Here is a 14743-nt window from a genome sequence, read left to right as displayed (position 1 = left end):
TGTGCAGACGGGCAGAGGCACAGAAGAAGAGAAACGGGAAGAGAGTGCAAGGTCCTCATTGGCTGCAACTCACCTGATCAAGACAGCAGGTCCAATGGTATCACTTGTTGTAAAACAGTGAGTAGAGCATTCGACACTAGAAATGTCACCTTTTGGGGGCGTGGGAGGGGGTTGGGGGGTGTGATGATGGGGCAGTGAAGCTCTCTGCAGCTTGGGTTGACACAATGCTAGGGTTGCCAGATGGCCGGTTTTCGACAGGAATATCCAGTTTTCAAAATATTTGTACAAGTTAACAATAACATTTGTACCCCCCCCCCCTCCACCAAGTCTGTGAACAGTCCTGACCCCCCTCCTATCCGCCCCCCCCACCCCGTTAGCGAGTCCAAACTTCACCTACGTGTGTGTGATGTCTGGTGGTGTGATGTCCAGGAATTGTAAAAAAAATAATAATCTGGCAACCCTATTCAGCGCTATCACGGTGCTGTCCTGGCAGGCTGTGTTTCCAGCTCATTGTTCTGGAGCAGCTCATCTGGTCTGCCGCTCCACAGCAACTCGCCTGGTCTGTCAATGCCTGCGAACTGCCTGCAGTCTGTCAGCGTCATCTGTGCAGTCCTCCACAGCTGGCTGCAATGGCTCAGGCTGGCTCTAATAGGAGCTGTTGCATTACTTTTTCACCCTCCTTTACCCTTCAAGGTGTATGGTCTCAAGTGTGTGATTAGAATGTTCTTAACTGAACATTCTAATCGCAAGTATGTGATTAGAATGTTCTTACCAGAACATTCTAATGCGGATGTAGCAGTCACGACCGGTAACTGAGTGCAATGGAGTTCTAGATCACAGGCTTAGAATTTTGAAACACACAAAAAAAATTAAAACATTCCGAAAAAACCTGCTCTTCAATGGGTTAACTGACGATTTGTACTGATGGGACAGGTAGTAAATATCCTCCTGAGACCAAGGGCCTTGTATGAGTGTCTTTAAAAACATGTTTCGGGAAAAATATATTCCAAAAAATGCTATTTATTTTATTTTTGTTGAATTAGAACACATGGTTCTTGGGCTAAAGCTCAGAAACTCATGTCCCCTGCAGGGGACAAAAAATGAATTGCTGGGTCTCAGGGTGATGTATGGTCAAAGCAGGCTAAAGACGTATGGAATATGTATGCTTATAATGAGGGCGATGTTGATCATTTTTCTGTTGTTATTAACAGTGCACCAGCTAATCAAGCCGTTCATTTTCTGTAGCAATTATGAACGGTGCCACAAGCATTAGAAAAAAGAAGAAAAAAAAACGAACTTGAATAATGTAATCATTAATTCCCCTCGCGCGGCACTGTAATTGCACAGAAGAATGGGCAGCCGAGCTTGTAGAAATCCTTCATTAAAGGCCGACTATCATGTCTGAGCACCAGCTCTACATCCAGTTTTAAAAAAAACAGCGCGGAATAATTATTTCTTAGCCATTACTTGAGTGTGACCTCTGCTTTAATCCTCTGGTTAAAGACCAAGGCCCTCTTCAGTCTATCTAATCCCCTCCATAATCCATAAAAAAAACCTGAGCAACGTAACCCAAGCACAGCGAACCCGGAAACACGCATGACACCATCGGCACGTTTCCGTGTTTTAACGAAGCGCAAGGCCGCCACATCGGGCTCTTTCAGAAAGAGGAGGTGCGGCCGACGAGGGTCGCTGCGCTCGATCTCGCCGGAAACCCGTCGAGCCAGAGCCGGCTCTCACCCCGAGCCCGGAGGGAAAAAAACAGAGCTTTGATTTATACAGCCGCGAAACGGCTTTGAGGACCAAAGAGCGGGACCGTGATCGGGAGTGGGAAAGGTGAGTTAAAGTCCTGTTTTGGATTTCCGACATGAAAGGAGAGTACAGATGTGGGTGGAGGTGTGCCATCACTAAACTCACTGTTTAATAAAACCTCTCTCTCTCTCTCTCTCTCTCTCTCTACATATATATATATATATATATATATATATCTGAGACTGCATTAAGTGTCCACATACCCAAAAAGCTGTCAGAATGTTGGACATGCTAATTTCTGGCCTTACCCCAAGTAGAGTAGGCTTTACAATGTTTTTTTTATTTTTCTTTTTTTTTTATTCAATGTTACAGAACTCCATCACTTTCAATTACCAGTAGTGACTGTTATGTTTCAGAATTCTTTGTTAAGAACATTCTAGTAGCCCATTTGTGCTCTTTCATTTGTGATCAGAAGGTGAAAGTGGTGCCGGTTGGCGTGCAGCCTTGCTTTCCCACAGAAAAAACAGGCCACAGGTGGTTCAGGTAAGTGAGTCGCTAATTATAGGCGATCGCTCCGCCCATTCCAGGATCTGAAGCAAAGCCTTTGCTCTCACATCACGGAGAGAGAGCAAAGCTTCGCATTCAAATCACCTTAATGCAATGTAAGTGGTGGACACTTATTCTACATTACAGGCATTTAGCAAACCACTCTTATCCAGAGTGACTTACACAACATTTTATATAGCATTTACACAGCTGGATATATACTGAAATGGGGCAGTTTAAGTATCTTGCTCACGGGGGCAAGGGGGGCCTACCCCTGACCTTTAGATTACAAGGCCAGTTCCTTACCCATTATACCGCACTGCTGCCAAGTTTTATCAAAACGTGTAAAATAAGTAGTGCGTACCGAAGGTCGTCAGAACACAGGTTTGATAAGGTACAATTCTCACAAAGTATCACTTATCCATACACAGGCGGTGACATCGAGTCTAATTCACACTCTACGGAGAGCGTTTGGAACAGGAAGTAACCTTTCCTCTATTCTCTCCCGCACACCTGGGACTCCAAAGCAGTTGATGTTTGAAAGTTGTTTTCGTAATGAACTCCCCTGGTGGGGATCACAGAGCACTCCGACAGCCCTCCTGGCCTATTTACATTTTTATTTCCTCTAAACTTTATTTCTTCTAAACTTTATGTCCTCCCTACCTCCAGATATATAATAATAATAATAATAATGCAAGTAAAATGGCTACAATAAACACTGGGCACAATTGGTATTGTGAATGCTTTTTAAAAAAACCCTACTTTGAACTGCAGGAACTTAACTCTCAGTCCACACTCAACTTATAAAGCATATTAAACCATTTGTCTCACTAAATTAAATTAGAGGAGTTAAAGATCACTTATGACCATTCCCATGTAATCATTAATATCTTTCTTCTCTACATAAATGCATTTTAGCACTTCTGAGCTGCGAAAGGACTGTACTGTTTACTCTGTGCAAACATTGCTTTAGCACTGAATTTATAAATATATTTATACTGGGCTGATTTGAATATTTGTCAAGCAGAGCCTGGAATTATACTGCATGGCCTCCAACAAGTCTTGGCTGCAATTAATCCAAGCGACTGTATCATTTTTATTTATTATTATTTATTATTTATTTATAAGTGCAAACCACTCCCCCCCTTCCAGAGGACCACTTTATTTTTCTTTTCTTACTTTAATCAAACCCACCCATACCCCCACCCCCACCCCCCACCCCCCACCCCCCACTGTGTCATCGCAACACATTTATTTATGAACTATTACCAGATGAATTGTTCAATTTATATATGAACGCCGTGAGGGCTGTCTGTCATTGTCCTAAATCTTCGCACCTTTTTTTCACCAAGTCACCAAGATAAAAAACCCAGGAGCGCGTTTTTAAGCACAAAGGCTCCGTGCTTTCCAGATGGCTCTTTTTATGGGATCAATGTCAGAGCTCAATAACATTGTCTCAGCCCTCCGGGGCAGGCTTCCCGCTGACACATGACAGACACCTGTGATTAAGTCGCAGGTTCTGCACACCCGGGGACGGCTTAACGCGCCTGTGACCTCGGACTCAATCGTCCCTCGCACACCCCCCAACCCCCCCCCCCCCACCCAACCCTCATCCATTACCGCGTTCGGCGTCAACGCCCCAAAAGACAAGGTCGAGGGTTCGACGGGTTCCATTATCGGTTCTGCTCTTTTTGACGTGGATGTGACACAGGCCACTTATTTTATCATTGCGTCGTATCGTTACCCCCCCCCCCCACCACCTCACCCCCCCACCTTTTTTTTCCTGCTCACACTAAACGGAGCATCTATTTGAGATATAAATAGGCCCCGGTCTCATCGCTCCTACATCCTCTGTCAGTTCCGGAGATCTCAGGCCAGTAAGTGCATCCAGGAAACCGATCTGCAACCAGATCTGTGCATTGAGATCTGAGTTCTTTTTTGCTTCCTTCCAGACGTTCCCTTCCTTCCCTCTGTGGGGGGGGGGGAATCCCCAAAATGCCCGTATGAAATACGGCAAACACCCCAAGAGGCGTTCGGTTTATGAAAGGAGCAGGAGCGATTACCTTCCCTCGATCCCTCGTTTCTACCTCCCACCCGCCAGGGGTATGAAAACGCAAGCTCCCAGCTGGAAGGGAATCCCACAATGCAATGCTCCGCACAAAGAAGAGCAGAGGACAGGGCCATTCGGTTCAGTTTTTGAATTGTTCCTCGCCTATCCTCCCTTGCAGAGCACCTGTTAAGCTCACCAGTTGCACGGCACACATTTCGTCAGAAAAATAGCTCACACCAGGGAAGGGACCGAAAGGAAAGGGAATGTGCAAAAGACCAGCTGATGCTAATTTCTTCTTCACAGTTCACTGGCTCCCGTTATAGCCAGAGGATCATCTCTGGAGAGCCGTGTCATCGGAGTTGAGGATATCCTGGAGACTGAAACCTTCTCTCAGGAAAAGCTGTAACCCAGGGGGTGTCCGATCTTATCCGAAAAGAGCCAGGGCGGGTGCGGGTTTTTATATAAGCCCAGAACTAAGACGCTTGAGTCTACTTATCGAGTTCCTGATTGAAGTCCACGATTAGTCAATGATCGGCTGAATCAGGTGTCGTAGCGCTAGGCTGAAACAAGCCTGCACCCACAGGCACCCACAGGCAAAACCGAATAGCCATTTCCTCTCTTCTTCATGTGGACTATTGCATTATGGGACAAGATTACTGCCCCGCCCCCTGCCCCCCGCCCCCCGCTGTTACCAGATAGCCATCACTCCTCAGGTCTGGTAGCCACGATCATCACTGACGCACGGGGGGGGGGGAATTCTCTCAGTCCCTCTGAACTGACGTGGGGAGGAATTCTCAGAATCTCTCTGAACAGACGTGAGGAGGAATTCTCTCCATCTCTCTGAACAGACGTGGGGAGGAATTCTCAGAATCTCTCTGAACAGAAGTGAGGAGGAATTCTCTCCATCTCTCTGAACAGACGTGGGGACGTTGAGTGGCACTGCTCACAGACAGCCGGCCAGGCTCTCTCTTCAGCTTTCCTCCTCTTCTTCTTCTTCTTCCTCTTCTTTAGTGAACTGCAGCTGGGGATGGCGTGGATCGCTGCTGTAACACGGATCTGCAGCCTTCCTAACGCTGCGTCACTTCAGATTCTTAAACGGGGTTAATTATGTTTTATCGTCCCCCGCGGCTGAAGGAAATGAGAGAGAGGATAGCTGAGCCTCCTCTTCATCTCACCAACCCTAAATGTCTGTAGTAGTATATGTATATGTGTGTGTGTGTTTTTTTTTTTTTTTGATGCAATTGTAATATGCCTCAAGAGGACATGGATCTGGGCCAGGCACTAATTTATGCGTAGCACAGCATCTTTTAGATTTGCATGAAAATAGGAAAATGGAGCAGCTTCCCTTCAAAAGCTCCAGAGATGTGTATGCGTGTGTTTGTGTGTGTGTGCATGTGTGTGTGTGTATGCGTGTGTTTGTGTGTGTTTGTGTGTGTGTGTGCGTGTGTGTGTGTGTGTGTATGTGTGTGAGAAGAAGGCCTCCCTGATTCTAGGGGTGAGGAGAGCGGGTGATTACCCTAAGCATTCTGTCATCCGTGTTAAGTATTCATGAAAAGCCAATTATGTAATTAAGTGCTTGGACAGAACAAAACCTCCTTCAAGCGCTATAGAACCAGTGTTGCCTACCCCTGATGTATGCGCGTGGATATATAATGCAACGCTCTTGTGTTATACCACCAGTTACGGTACTGTAACAAGTTGGTGATTCGTGACTCACCACCGGTGATTAAAAAGAAAAAAAAAACTTGTTGCGTAAATGTGGGTGTATAGCTCAACAGAATTTTATTATTCCATAAAACTATGGTGCATTATATCATAGCTTAATATTCAACTGTAAGGGCCCTACAAGTTTTTATTAATGAATTAATTGAATAATAAAATGTGCAGGGCTGTTACAGTTGAACTTTAGATTAAGATATAATGCACGATAGTTTCACGGAATAATAATTAATTAATATTTTTCCAACAAATACTCCAGCGAGCCTTCACCAGTAGCCTGAACAGTCTGTTAGAGATAAAATGCCAACTCGCAAGCTAACTGCTAAATTAACCAGCCATTTTCTTTTATCTTTGTGTGCTGCTGGAACATTTTCTTGGCAGAGAACAACGCAAATACGGCCGTCTCCACACCAGAGAGCTTTTTGGAAGGCGTTGCTTCTGTTGAACGGGACCATTGAGTAACGCTACTTATCTCTCACACATACAGATCAAATCGTCGAGAAGTTCTGTTACTGTTAGATGCAAAAAAAAAAAAAAAAAAAAAATGTGCAAATGTATTTCTGCCAGAATTACAGTAGGTGTGCATCTCCATTCCCACTTACTGCTTCCTACACCCCCCCCCACCCCCCACCCCCCCGGGTTTGTATGCACATTTGTATGCATTTGATCAGCTCATGGAGCTGTGAGTTTGACAGTGGGAAATTAACCATCAGAGTATAAATACAATGGTTATCTTTGGGAGGACTGCAAGTGATAGATTGATATAACTGGTCAGTATTGGTTCTTATTGGCCCAGGCCTTACAACATATGACATCATGGCCTTACAGTCTTCCGTCCTCAGCTTTGTGCTCTTGTCAATGACCAGATGTAAATAGCGATGAGACAGAAATTATTTCACCCTACCAATGGTTACCGAGGGTCTAAGGCTGCTTTCTCACCTATTAATAGTTTTTAAGTTGCTTTTTTCAAATTTATTATTTAGTTGCAGCATATTATTTATTTATTTATCTATGCTCAGGTTTTATTAGGTTTCGCACTGTCTGATTTTAAGCGAATCACAATTTGTAAACAAAAATTACGCTGTCATCCCATCCAGGGCGTTTGTTTATAGAGCATAAATTTGGCTGGGTAGACGCAATTTCACCTTGTAAAATTTTATTTGTCCCAGCCAAACGCAACTTCACTTTTGTAAAGATTTAAAGCATGTCATCAGCGTGATTTAAAATGTTTATTTCTTTTTGCCCAAATGGCATTGTGCCCCGTGACATTGAGGAGCGCAGGAACTGAATGTAATAAACAACACTACTTTTCTTCTCGCTCGGAGGCCTTTCTTCCCATAATGCACTGCATAATTTTTGGGTCGTTTCCCTGCCAGGTAGGTCAGACCGCGTTCTCACAGTGCTTGTTTGATGCACTCTCGGGTGTGAATGGAGAGGATCTCACCTGCCCAAAGTGAACCAGGTGAAAGGGGGTAAATGGACTGGAGTTGAGAGAACCCACTCACCCTCCACGAACAAGGCGTAAAAGCCTCTTATGTCTGACAGGGTTCCTGAAGTTACCGCTGTGTCGGTTTTTTCTCTGAAAATATCCCTGGTTTCCCCACCAGCTAACAGGCTGCTTTCCTCCTCTAATCGCTGCTTGTTATCCTGCCGCGCCGGTGCGGCTGGTTGTGTGGAAAATTGGTCGCGGCTGAGGAGCCGGCCCATGCGTTGTCCTGCTTTTATGAGATTTCTAACTGGGGGAGAACAATGTTGGGGAATAAAATAAAATAAAATAAATAGAAGACAAAGGCAAAATAAATTGCAATTGCATATTTGTTAACCCTGTGAGGCTGTGAATGAAAAGATTGTTTACCACCCGGTATTGTAAGAGAACTGGGACTTATAACCAACCATAAGCAGTCAAGATGAAATCGCCGGTGGTCCCAAGGATTCTTGAACCGTTGACAATGGTGCCTGTCAAGTTAATATCAGACGATGAGTGTTTTCCTGGAGGAAGTCTGGGGGGAAGAAAAAAAAGAATGCAATGGGTGCAATTGCTCTTCTTACCACTAGGTACTAGCTGCAGTACAGGTCTACGAGATGACTTTTCTGACTCAATTATTAAATTGTACTCCTTTCAAGTTGAGGTGTCATTTACTGTAGATGATATCTTAGGTGGTATACTGACAGGGATTGCATGCTTCAATGTGCATGTGTGTTTAATGCTTTACTTTTATTCATGACAGATTTATCTGTGTGTGTGTGGGTGTGTTTGAGGGGGGAGGGGTGCAGGGGGTGTTTGTATGCACAGGCTAAACAAGCCAGTAAATGGCAGAGAAGACAAGCTTATTATCTGATGTCTTTAGAAAACACTGATCTGTCAGTCTTCAAGGAGCATTATTTAATCAAATTACGTACCTTCTCTTGGTGACGGACTGAAATCCAATCATCTCTCTTTTGAACTGCAGCTGCTGATGTTAGAAATTCCGCCTAGAAATTCTCATTCATCTTGCACGTCCTATATCTCATGATCCAAACTCTGAACTCGCCTGTATCTACTTTGGTACGGTTCATTCGTACGCAGTGATCCGTGCCACATGGGCCCGCTCTGATGCTGTATTCTACGTCACACACGCTCTCTTCATGTTATCATGAATCCCTATGGTTGTGTTAGCGCGGTGTTTAGCTAGGTTGAAATAGTGATTATGGGTATGCAGTTATACTATTAGTACCGTGGGTTTGATCCCCCACCCATGCCTTGTCCTTGCAATAGACAACTGAAACTGTTTGGTGTTCCTCATCTTTGACTTCCTTGTTTTTTTCTCGACATCCCTTCCCACAGTTGGCGTGGTGGCCAAGTGGTAAGGCGTTGGTCTCGTAAACCAAAGATCATGGGTTCGATCCCCATCCATGCCTGTGTTTAGCAGAGGATAGTTCTTTGCTTCACTTCAGTAGTTCACAATTGTATCATTGCTCTTTTCACGTTATAAGCAGTGAATAGAGATTTAATGAAGCAATTCAGATAAAGCACCTTTGTCTGTAGTACAATGGCAGAGCTTACCTGGCAATCAGAAGTGCCAAATGGTTTTATTGTTTATATTGTTTTATTTTTCCATTGACGCATCAGTGCTGCTACGACTTCCTTTTGTATCAAGTCCATGAAGACAAACCTTCAACCATCTGCCTAAACCCTCAGTTCTGCAACAGCCATTCTTTCAAACCAGGGACCTGTTCTTTCAAACCATGGACCTTTTGAATGACTGAATTGCTATGACTGTTACAAAGCATGACTCTTTCTGCAGATATTGTGTTTCTGCAGTACACACACTCACACACACACACACACACACACACACACTTACACACATGCGCACACCCCCACCCCCACCCACACACACACAAACTTGCACAAGCCATTTTGGGATCCGTGATGTAAATGCGCAGCAGGGGGGAGAATTTCAGTTGCGAAAGGACAGGAATGGCTGTCAGGGCAGTTGAATTTGAATTCGTTTGATGGAGACGGCGGGATTTGACTGCGGAAGCCGTGGCCGCCGCGCGGAGGAAGAGCGCGGGTTTGAGCGCGCGTGACAGCGACGGCGGCTTTCATCACCGCGGTTACCATTGCCGTCACGATCGCGGGTTTAATGCCTGGAGCGGCGTTTCTGGACCCGCGGGTTGAACGTTCCACAACAAAGCCAGCATTTAAATCACAAAGTTTGTGGGATGCGCCGAGTAAGATTGCCGGTTTTAAATGAGCAATTATCTTTTTTTTGTTTTGGACCGGGTCATTCGGCCATTTTCCTTTTTTTATTAATGCACCGTGAGTTCGCACGGGTGATTAAAAGGTTACAGCAACGTGATGCTGCTGCCCAGTATTGCCATCAAGTCATGGAGACTGAGTTATTATAGAGCCACGATAATTTGCTTCCAAATGCAGCTGTCTGTGTGTCAAAGACAGCAAAGCAGTTGTTCAGTGTGTGTGTGTGTGTGCGTGTGCGTGTGCGTGTGTGCTTGTCAGTTTTCCATTCATGTTTGCTTTATAACATCAGGTAACATTAGCTTGAAAGCTAGAAGTTGAGTCTTGATGACAACTGCCACTGACTCAACAGATTGGCTCATATTATTGACACACCTGATTGGCTCATACGGTGTCCTGGCCAAATTCCCAATCTGGCTTTCACAACATGCCACCTAATCATCCCCCTGTTTAATTGGCAAAAAAATGTTCTCTCCCTCTCCACGTTAGCTGATTTTGGTGCAAAGTGGCTGCTGTGCATCGCCCAGACGGGTCATATACTTTGGTGAGGCGAGTTTCCCCCTCACCACTGTAAAAAATGCTTTGAGTACCGAGAAAAGCGCTATATAAATGTAAGGAATTAATGTTGTTATTATTATTATTATTATTATTATTATTATTATTAGTAGTAGTAGTAGTAGTAGTAGTAGTAGTAGTAGTAGTAGTAGTAGTAGTAGTAGTAATAGTAGTAGTATTATTAGGATGGTGCTGTTTCATAGTAGGGCACCAGAATGTGAGAGGTTAAGATGATGGTGTTTTGGCGGTGGGAGTATGAAGTGGAATGAGGCTTGATTGGGAGACGGCCCTTAGATTGTTTTACATTAGTCTGAAAGCCATATGGTCTCATATTCCTCATGAGGGAGTCATTCTGCGTTTTTTTTTTTTTTCCTTCTCTCTTTTCCCTTTTGGATTGGCTGTGTAATAGCCTCCTGAAATGTCTTGTTTGCAGTCCTTTCTCGTACATTTTCATCACGCACTTAGGCGAGGAATTTATTATTTCTCTCCAGGTAGTAATTAATTTACAAGCATTTTGGGATTTGGAGGAAAAGCTCAGCATCAGTGGAAGATGGCCAGATGCTAAGTGTCTTGCCATCAGTCGTCTAACGCAACATATTCAGAAAAAAGGCAATAATATCAATGTCATCATTATACTGGAAAAAAAATCCAGTGACACTAGGACAGGAGGAGTGACATTTGACGTTAGAAACCTAGAAAGACTGGGAGTCTAATGCGTGCTGAAAGGCATCCAAAGAATGGGTCGCTTTTCTTCTTGTCGTCATGGTGAAAAGAGTTGACGAGCAGGTGACAGCGAGGTGGAGCTAGTCACATCACCCTGACAGGCTAGCTCCGTCTGGCCCCACAGAGCGGGGTGGTGGCAGGTGATTTTGCAGGCTTGAGATTGCGATGGTGGATCAGGAGTCAAGAGAACCCTCAAGGACCCCCAGGCGTCCGCTGACTGCCTGTTTAAAACCCCAGGCCCATGAAGCAGTGTTTTTAAAGCCCTTTGCTTGTGAGACTTTCACAGCATATAGAGTTGAATGAAAAACATGCAGAGGGATGCAGGATATGGGGTGTAACTCTTTTTAACATTTTACTAAATATATTGTCCTGGGCCTGAAAATGAATTGCTGCAGCCCTGACTATGTATGAGAATATAGAAATAATATAAAAATTAAAGATAGACAACCTGGACATGAAGATTTTTTTGATGACCCTCAGGATGCGTTGCATTGCGGAATTGCAAGTCTAGTTACCATAAAGTGTCTTGCAAAAAAATCACTATAGATGCTGAAAGTAAAATTGACACTGACCTATTCCTACGTACAAAATCACAAAATGCATTCTTGCATTCAGCAGAACACAAAAAAAAGGTGTTGTGGGTTCAATCGGTTTTGTGACAACTGAATGGATTTCAGCTGGATTTGGGACAAGCGCAATTAGACAACCGGGATAACTAGCTTTGCCAGTGCCATGTTCCCTGATAGATGTCTTTGTTTCATTTGCCCAATTAAGGCATGTCTCTTTTTCTGTTTTTTTTTCTTTTTGCAGGTGTATCTCAGCGAATCACTCTATGGCTGACGCAGACCAGAGATGGAGATAATTTGAGGGTTTGGGGGGGGGGGGGGGGGCAGCAGATGGAGGTGACGCAAAGCCCGCTGCCGTCACCCAGCAAACAGCGCTGGGGAAAGCTGCAAACAACATCGGCCCCGCTATCCCATAATTCCCCTCACGAGCAGGTGTGTGAAGGAAAACACGCGTGTGGCCCCGTCGAGCCCAGCATGATGACGATGATGGTCTGTGAGCTCAGCTGCTGATTGGGTAATGAGGGACATCTGTCTGCCTACCACATCATCACTGTTGCTTTTTCCACCCAGAGAAAACACCTTCTCACATCCCCACGACCCCCCCACCCCTCTCCATTTATTACCACCTCCCCACTAGTTTTCGTGCATCACACACAGGAAAATGCTCAGCCATTTCTTACAAATCACCTCTTACAGAGTACATATGGTCCCAACTGGCCCCTGTGTGCACTCTTCTAGAGTTGAATTAACACCGGATAGTCATCGTGCAGCTCCACCAATCCACTGTGGTGAGCTTCCTGGCGCAAAATGGCTGCCGTGCATCACCCAGGTGAGTGGGTTAGGTGAATTCCCACTCGTCACTGTAAAGAACTTTTAGCTTTCGGGAAAGTGCTATATAAATGCAATGATTCATTCACAGGCACATCTCAAGTACACTAAACAGGCTCTGAGTGTCTCCAAGAGGCGGTGAACAAAGCTTCCATCCGTTCTCCGTCAATTAAACTTCGCTAATTATAGTTCTCTTTTAACAAAGGAATTTTGCAACAATGGGAGCAGGCTGCTTTACAGGCAAGCGACGTGCCATTATGCAAACAGATGCTCCGTGAAAATGTTTGGGGAAAAACCTCAGCTCGGGGCACGGAACCGAATGTGAATGATTGATAGCAATACTCGCCGGCGTATGTATATTTAATGCAACATAGACTTTGAATTAATTAAAACACAGCCTCCAAATTCGCCAGGATAATAACGAAATGATTGAAAAACAAATTGAAAACATGAAAAAAAAAATTACAACGACTTTTTCCTTTTTGGAAAGTATTTAGCGACTAAAAGCCCTTTAATGCCTGATTATCAGTTCTGAAGGAAAATTCAAATACTGAAAAATCAGCAAATCGATGTGATTTACTCGAGAAGGCGCTGACAGGGCTATTTAGTGAAACAGCTCTGTCTGCTTTTCAGAGCTCCTACCTGCTTTCTGTCAGATCACGGTCGTTTCCCTCCAAAACCGCCTAATGCGTTACTTACAACGACACTGGAATGTCAGTCTGAGAGCAATAGCAATACATTATTTTTATTCATTTCCTTTTTTTTTGCCGAAATGTTGTCTTAAATCTGTGGATCCACACTGTCCTTTGGCAGATTAGTATTAAAACAAAACAACTGAAGGCGAACAGGTCTGCTCATTATCGTCTTTATTGTACCTATGTCCTGTCAACAGGCTGCCACCAAATGATTCTTCACCCAGCTGCAGTGGATGTGGTTCTTTAACTTTCAGTGATGTTATGCATTTAACATGAGCAATGTCGTTAGTGGTCAGTGTACATTGCTATATTTTTTTTTTACATAAAAAGTCATTCATTCATTCATCTCCAGTCCATAAGTGCCTCGTCCTTGCTTGACAACCAAAACAGTGTGGCATTTTCCACCTTTGTCTTCCTTTCTTTTTTTGTGTGGGCAGTAAATATATAACATCAAACATGCCTTTGCAGTTTTTTTTTTCTGTTTTAATAATGAAGGCTACTATTTGTAACAGGTGTGGTGGCCAAGTGGTAAGGCTTTGGTCTCGGAAACCAAAGATCATGGGTTCAATCCCCATCCATACCTGCTTTGCTGTTCTTCAGTGGCTTTTCAGATGTTGTCAACAAGTAAAAGTCTTCACATTATAGGTGGAAGTACCTCTCTAATTAGATAATAATTAGAGCTGAACTGTTTTAGCACTTAAAGTGCCACACGTACCTTTTTCAATGATAATTTTTTTATTCTTCTGCTGTTAAAATGTGCAGAAGGTAAGGATGAAGAATAAAACACCGTTGAAAATATCAAAGCGTTGGAACAGATGGGATGAAAATCACGATCGTTGGTTTATGAGACCCAAGACCGACAGCTTGGCTACCATGCAAGACTGCAAATGAATGACTGAACGTTTTTTATTAAGTAGCGCATGCTTTTGTCCTCTGCAGAGTTCAAGATTGGATGGGGGTTGGTTTACGAGACCAAGGCCTTACCACTTGGCCACCACGCCTGTAACATGTATCTCTTGTATGACGTTATATATTTGCTGCCCAAGTCAAAATTGTAAGGAAGACAATGGTGAGGAGTACCACACAGTTGTGATCGCCTATAGCCAAGGACTGCGGGTCAAACCCAGCATCCTTGGCTGACAGGACCACCAGCATTACAGCTTGGTCACCATACCGCTTGCTAGGGCCAGAATTAATTTATAAATGAATGAATAATAAACAAATGAATTAGCTATTTATTTATTTTATTTTATTTTATTTTTTAAGACCAAGGTTTTCTTGTGCACAGGAGTTCCCAGTTTTATTTTGCGTTTATGTGTTCACACTGAACATGAAAGCCCTTACCCATAGTGGGCGTGGTGGCCAAGTGGTAAGGCGTTGGTCTCGATCGTGGGCTTGATCCCCATCCATGCCGGTGCAAAGCGCTTTGCTGTTTCCATGTTTACTCCCCCATCCACTGTGGTCTGCTTCAGGTTTTAAATAGACTGCTTTGACAATTGACAAATCCTGTTACAACAGGTACGTTAGATTTTTTAAAAAGTGAACTCAGCTGTATGCTCAGTGTAGACCCCTG

The 14743-nt window shown here is 44.0% G+C and overlaps 2 non-coding genes across 2 annotated transcripts; both read left to right on the top strand.

Moving 5' to 3' along the window:
- Window positions 1-8890: 8890 nt before the first annotated feature.
- On the top strand, window positions 8891-8962 carry trnat-cgu (transfer RNA threonine (anticodon CGU)). Its single transcript has one exon. It is a non-coding gene; the product is annotated as a tRNA-Thr (tRNA).
- Window positions 8963-13681: 4719 nt separating this feature from the next.
- trnap-cgg (transfer RNA proline (anticodon CGG)) lies at window positions 13682-13753 on the top strand. Its single transcript has one exon. It is a non-coding gene; the product is annotated as a tRNA-Pro (tRNA).
- The last annotated feature ends 990 nt before the right edge of the window (window positions 13754-14743 follow it).

This window comes from Anguilla rostrata, chromosome 9 (assembly GCF_018555375.3).
Source record: "Anguilla rostrata isolate EN2019 chromosome 9, ASM1855537v3, whole genome shotgun sequence".
NCBI lineage: Eukaryota > Metazoa > Chordata > Actinopteri > Anguilliformes > Anguillidae > Anguilla > Anguilla rostrata.
The sequence above is the reverse complement of the archived record's forward strand: the minus strand, read 5'-3'. Positions and strand labels throughout refer to the sequence as shown.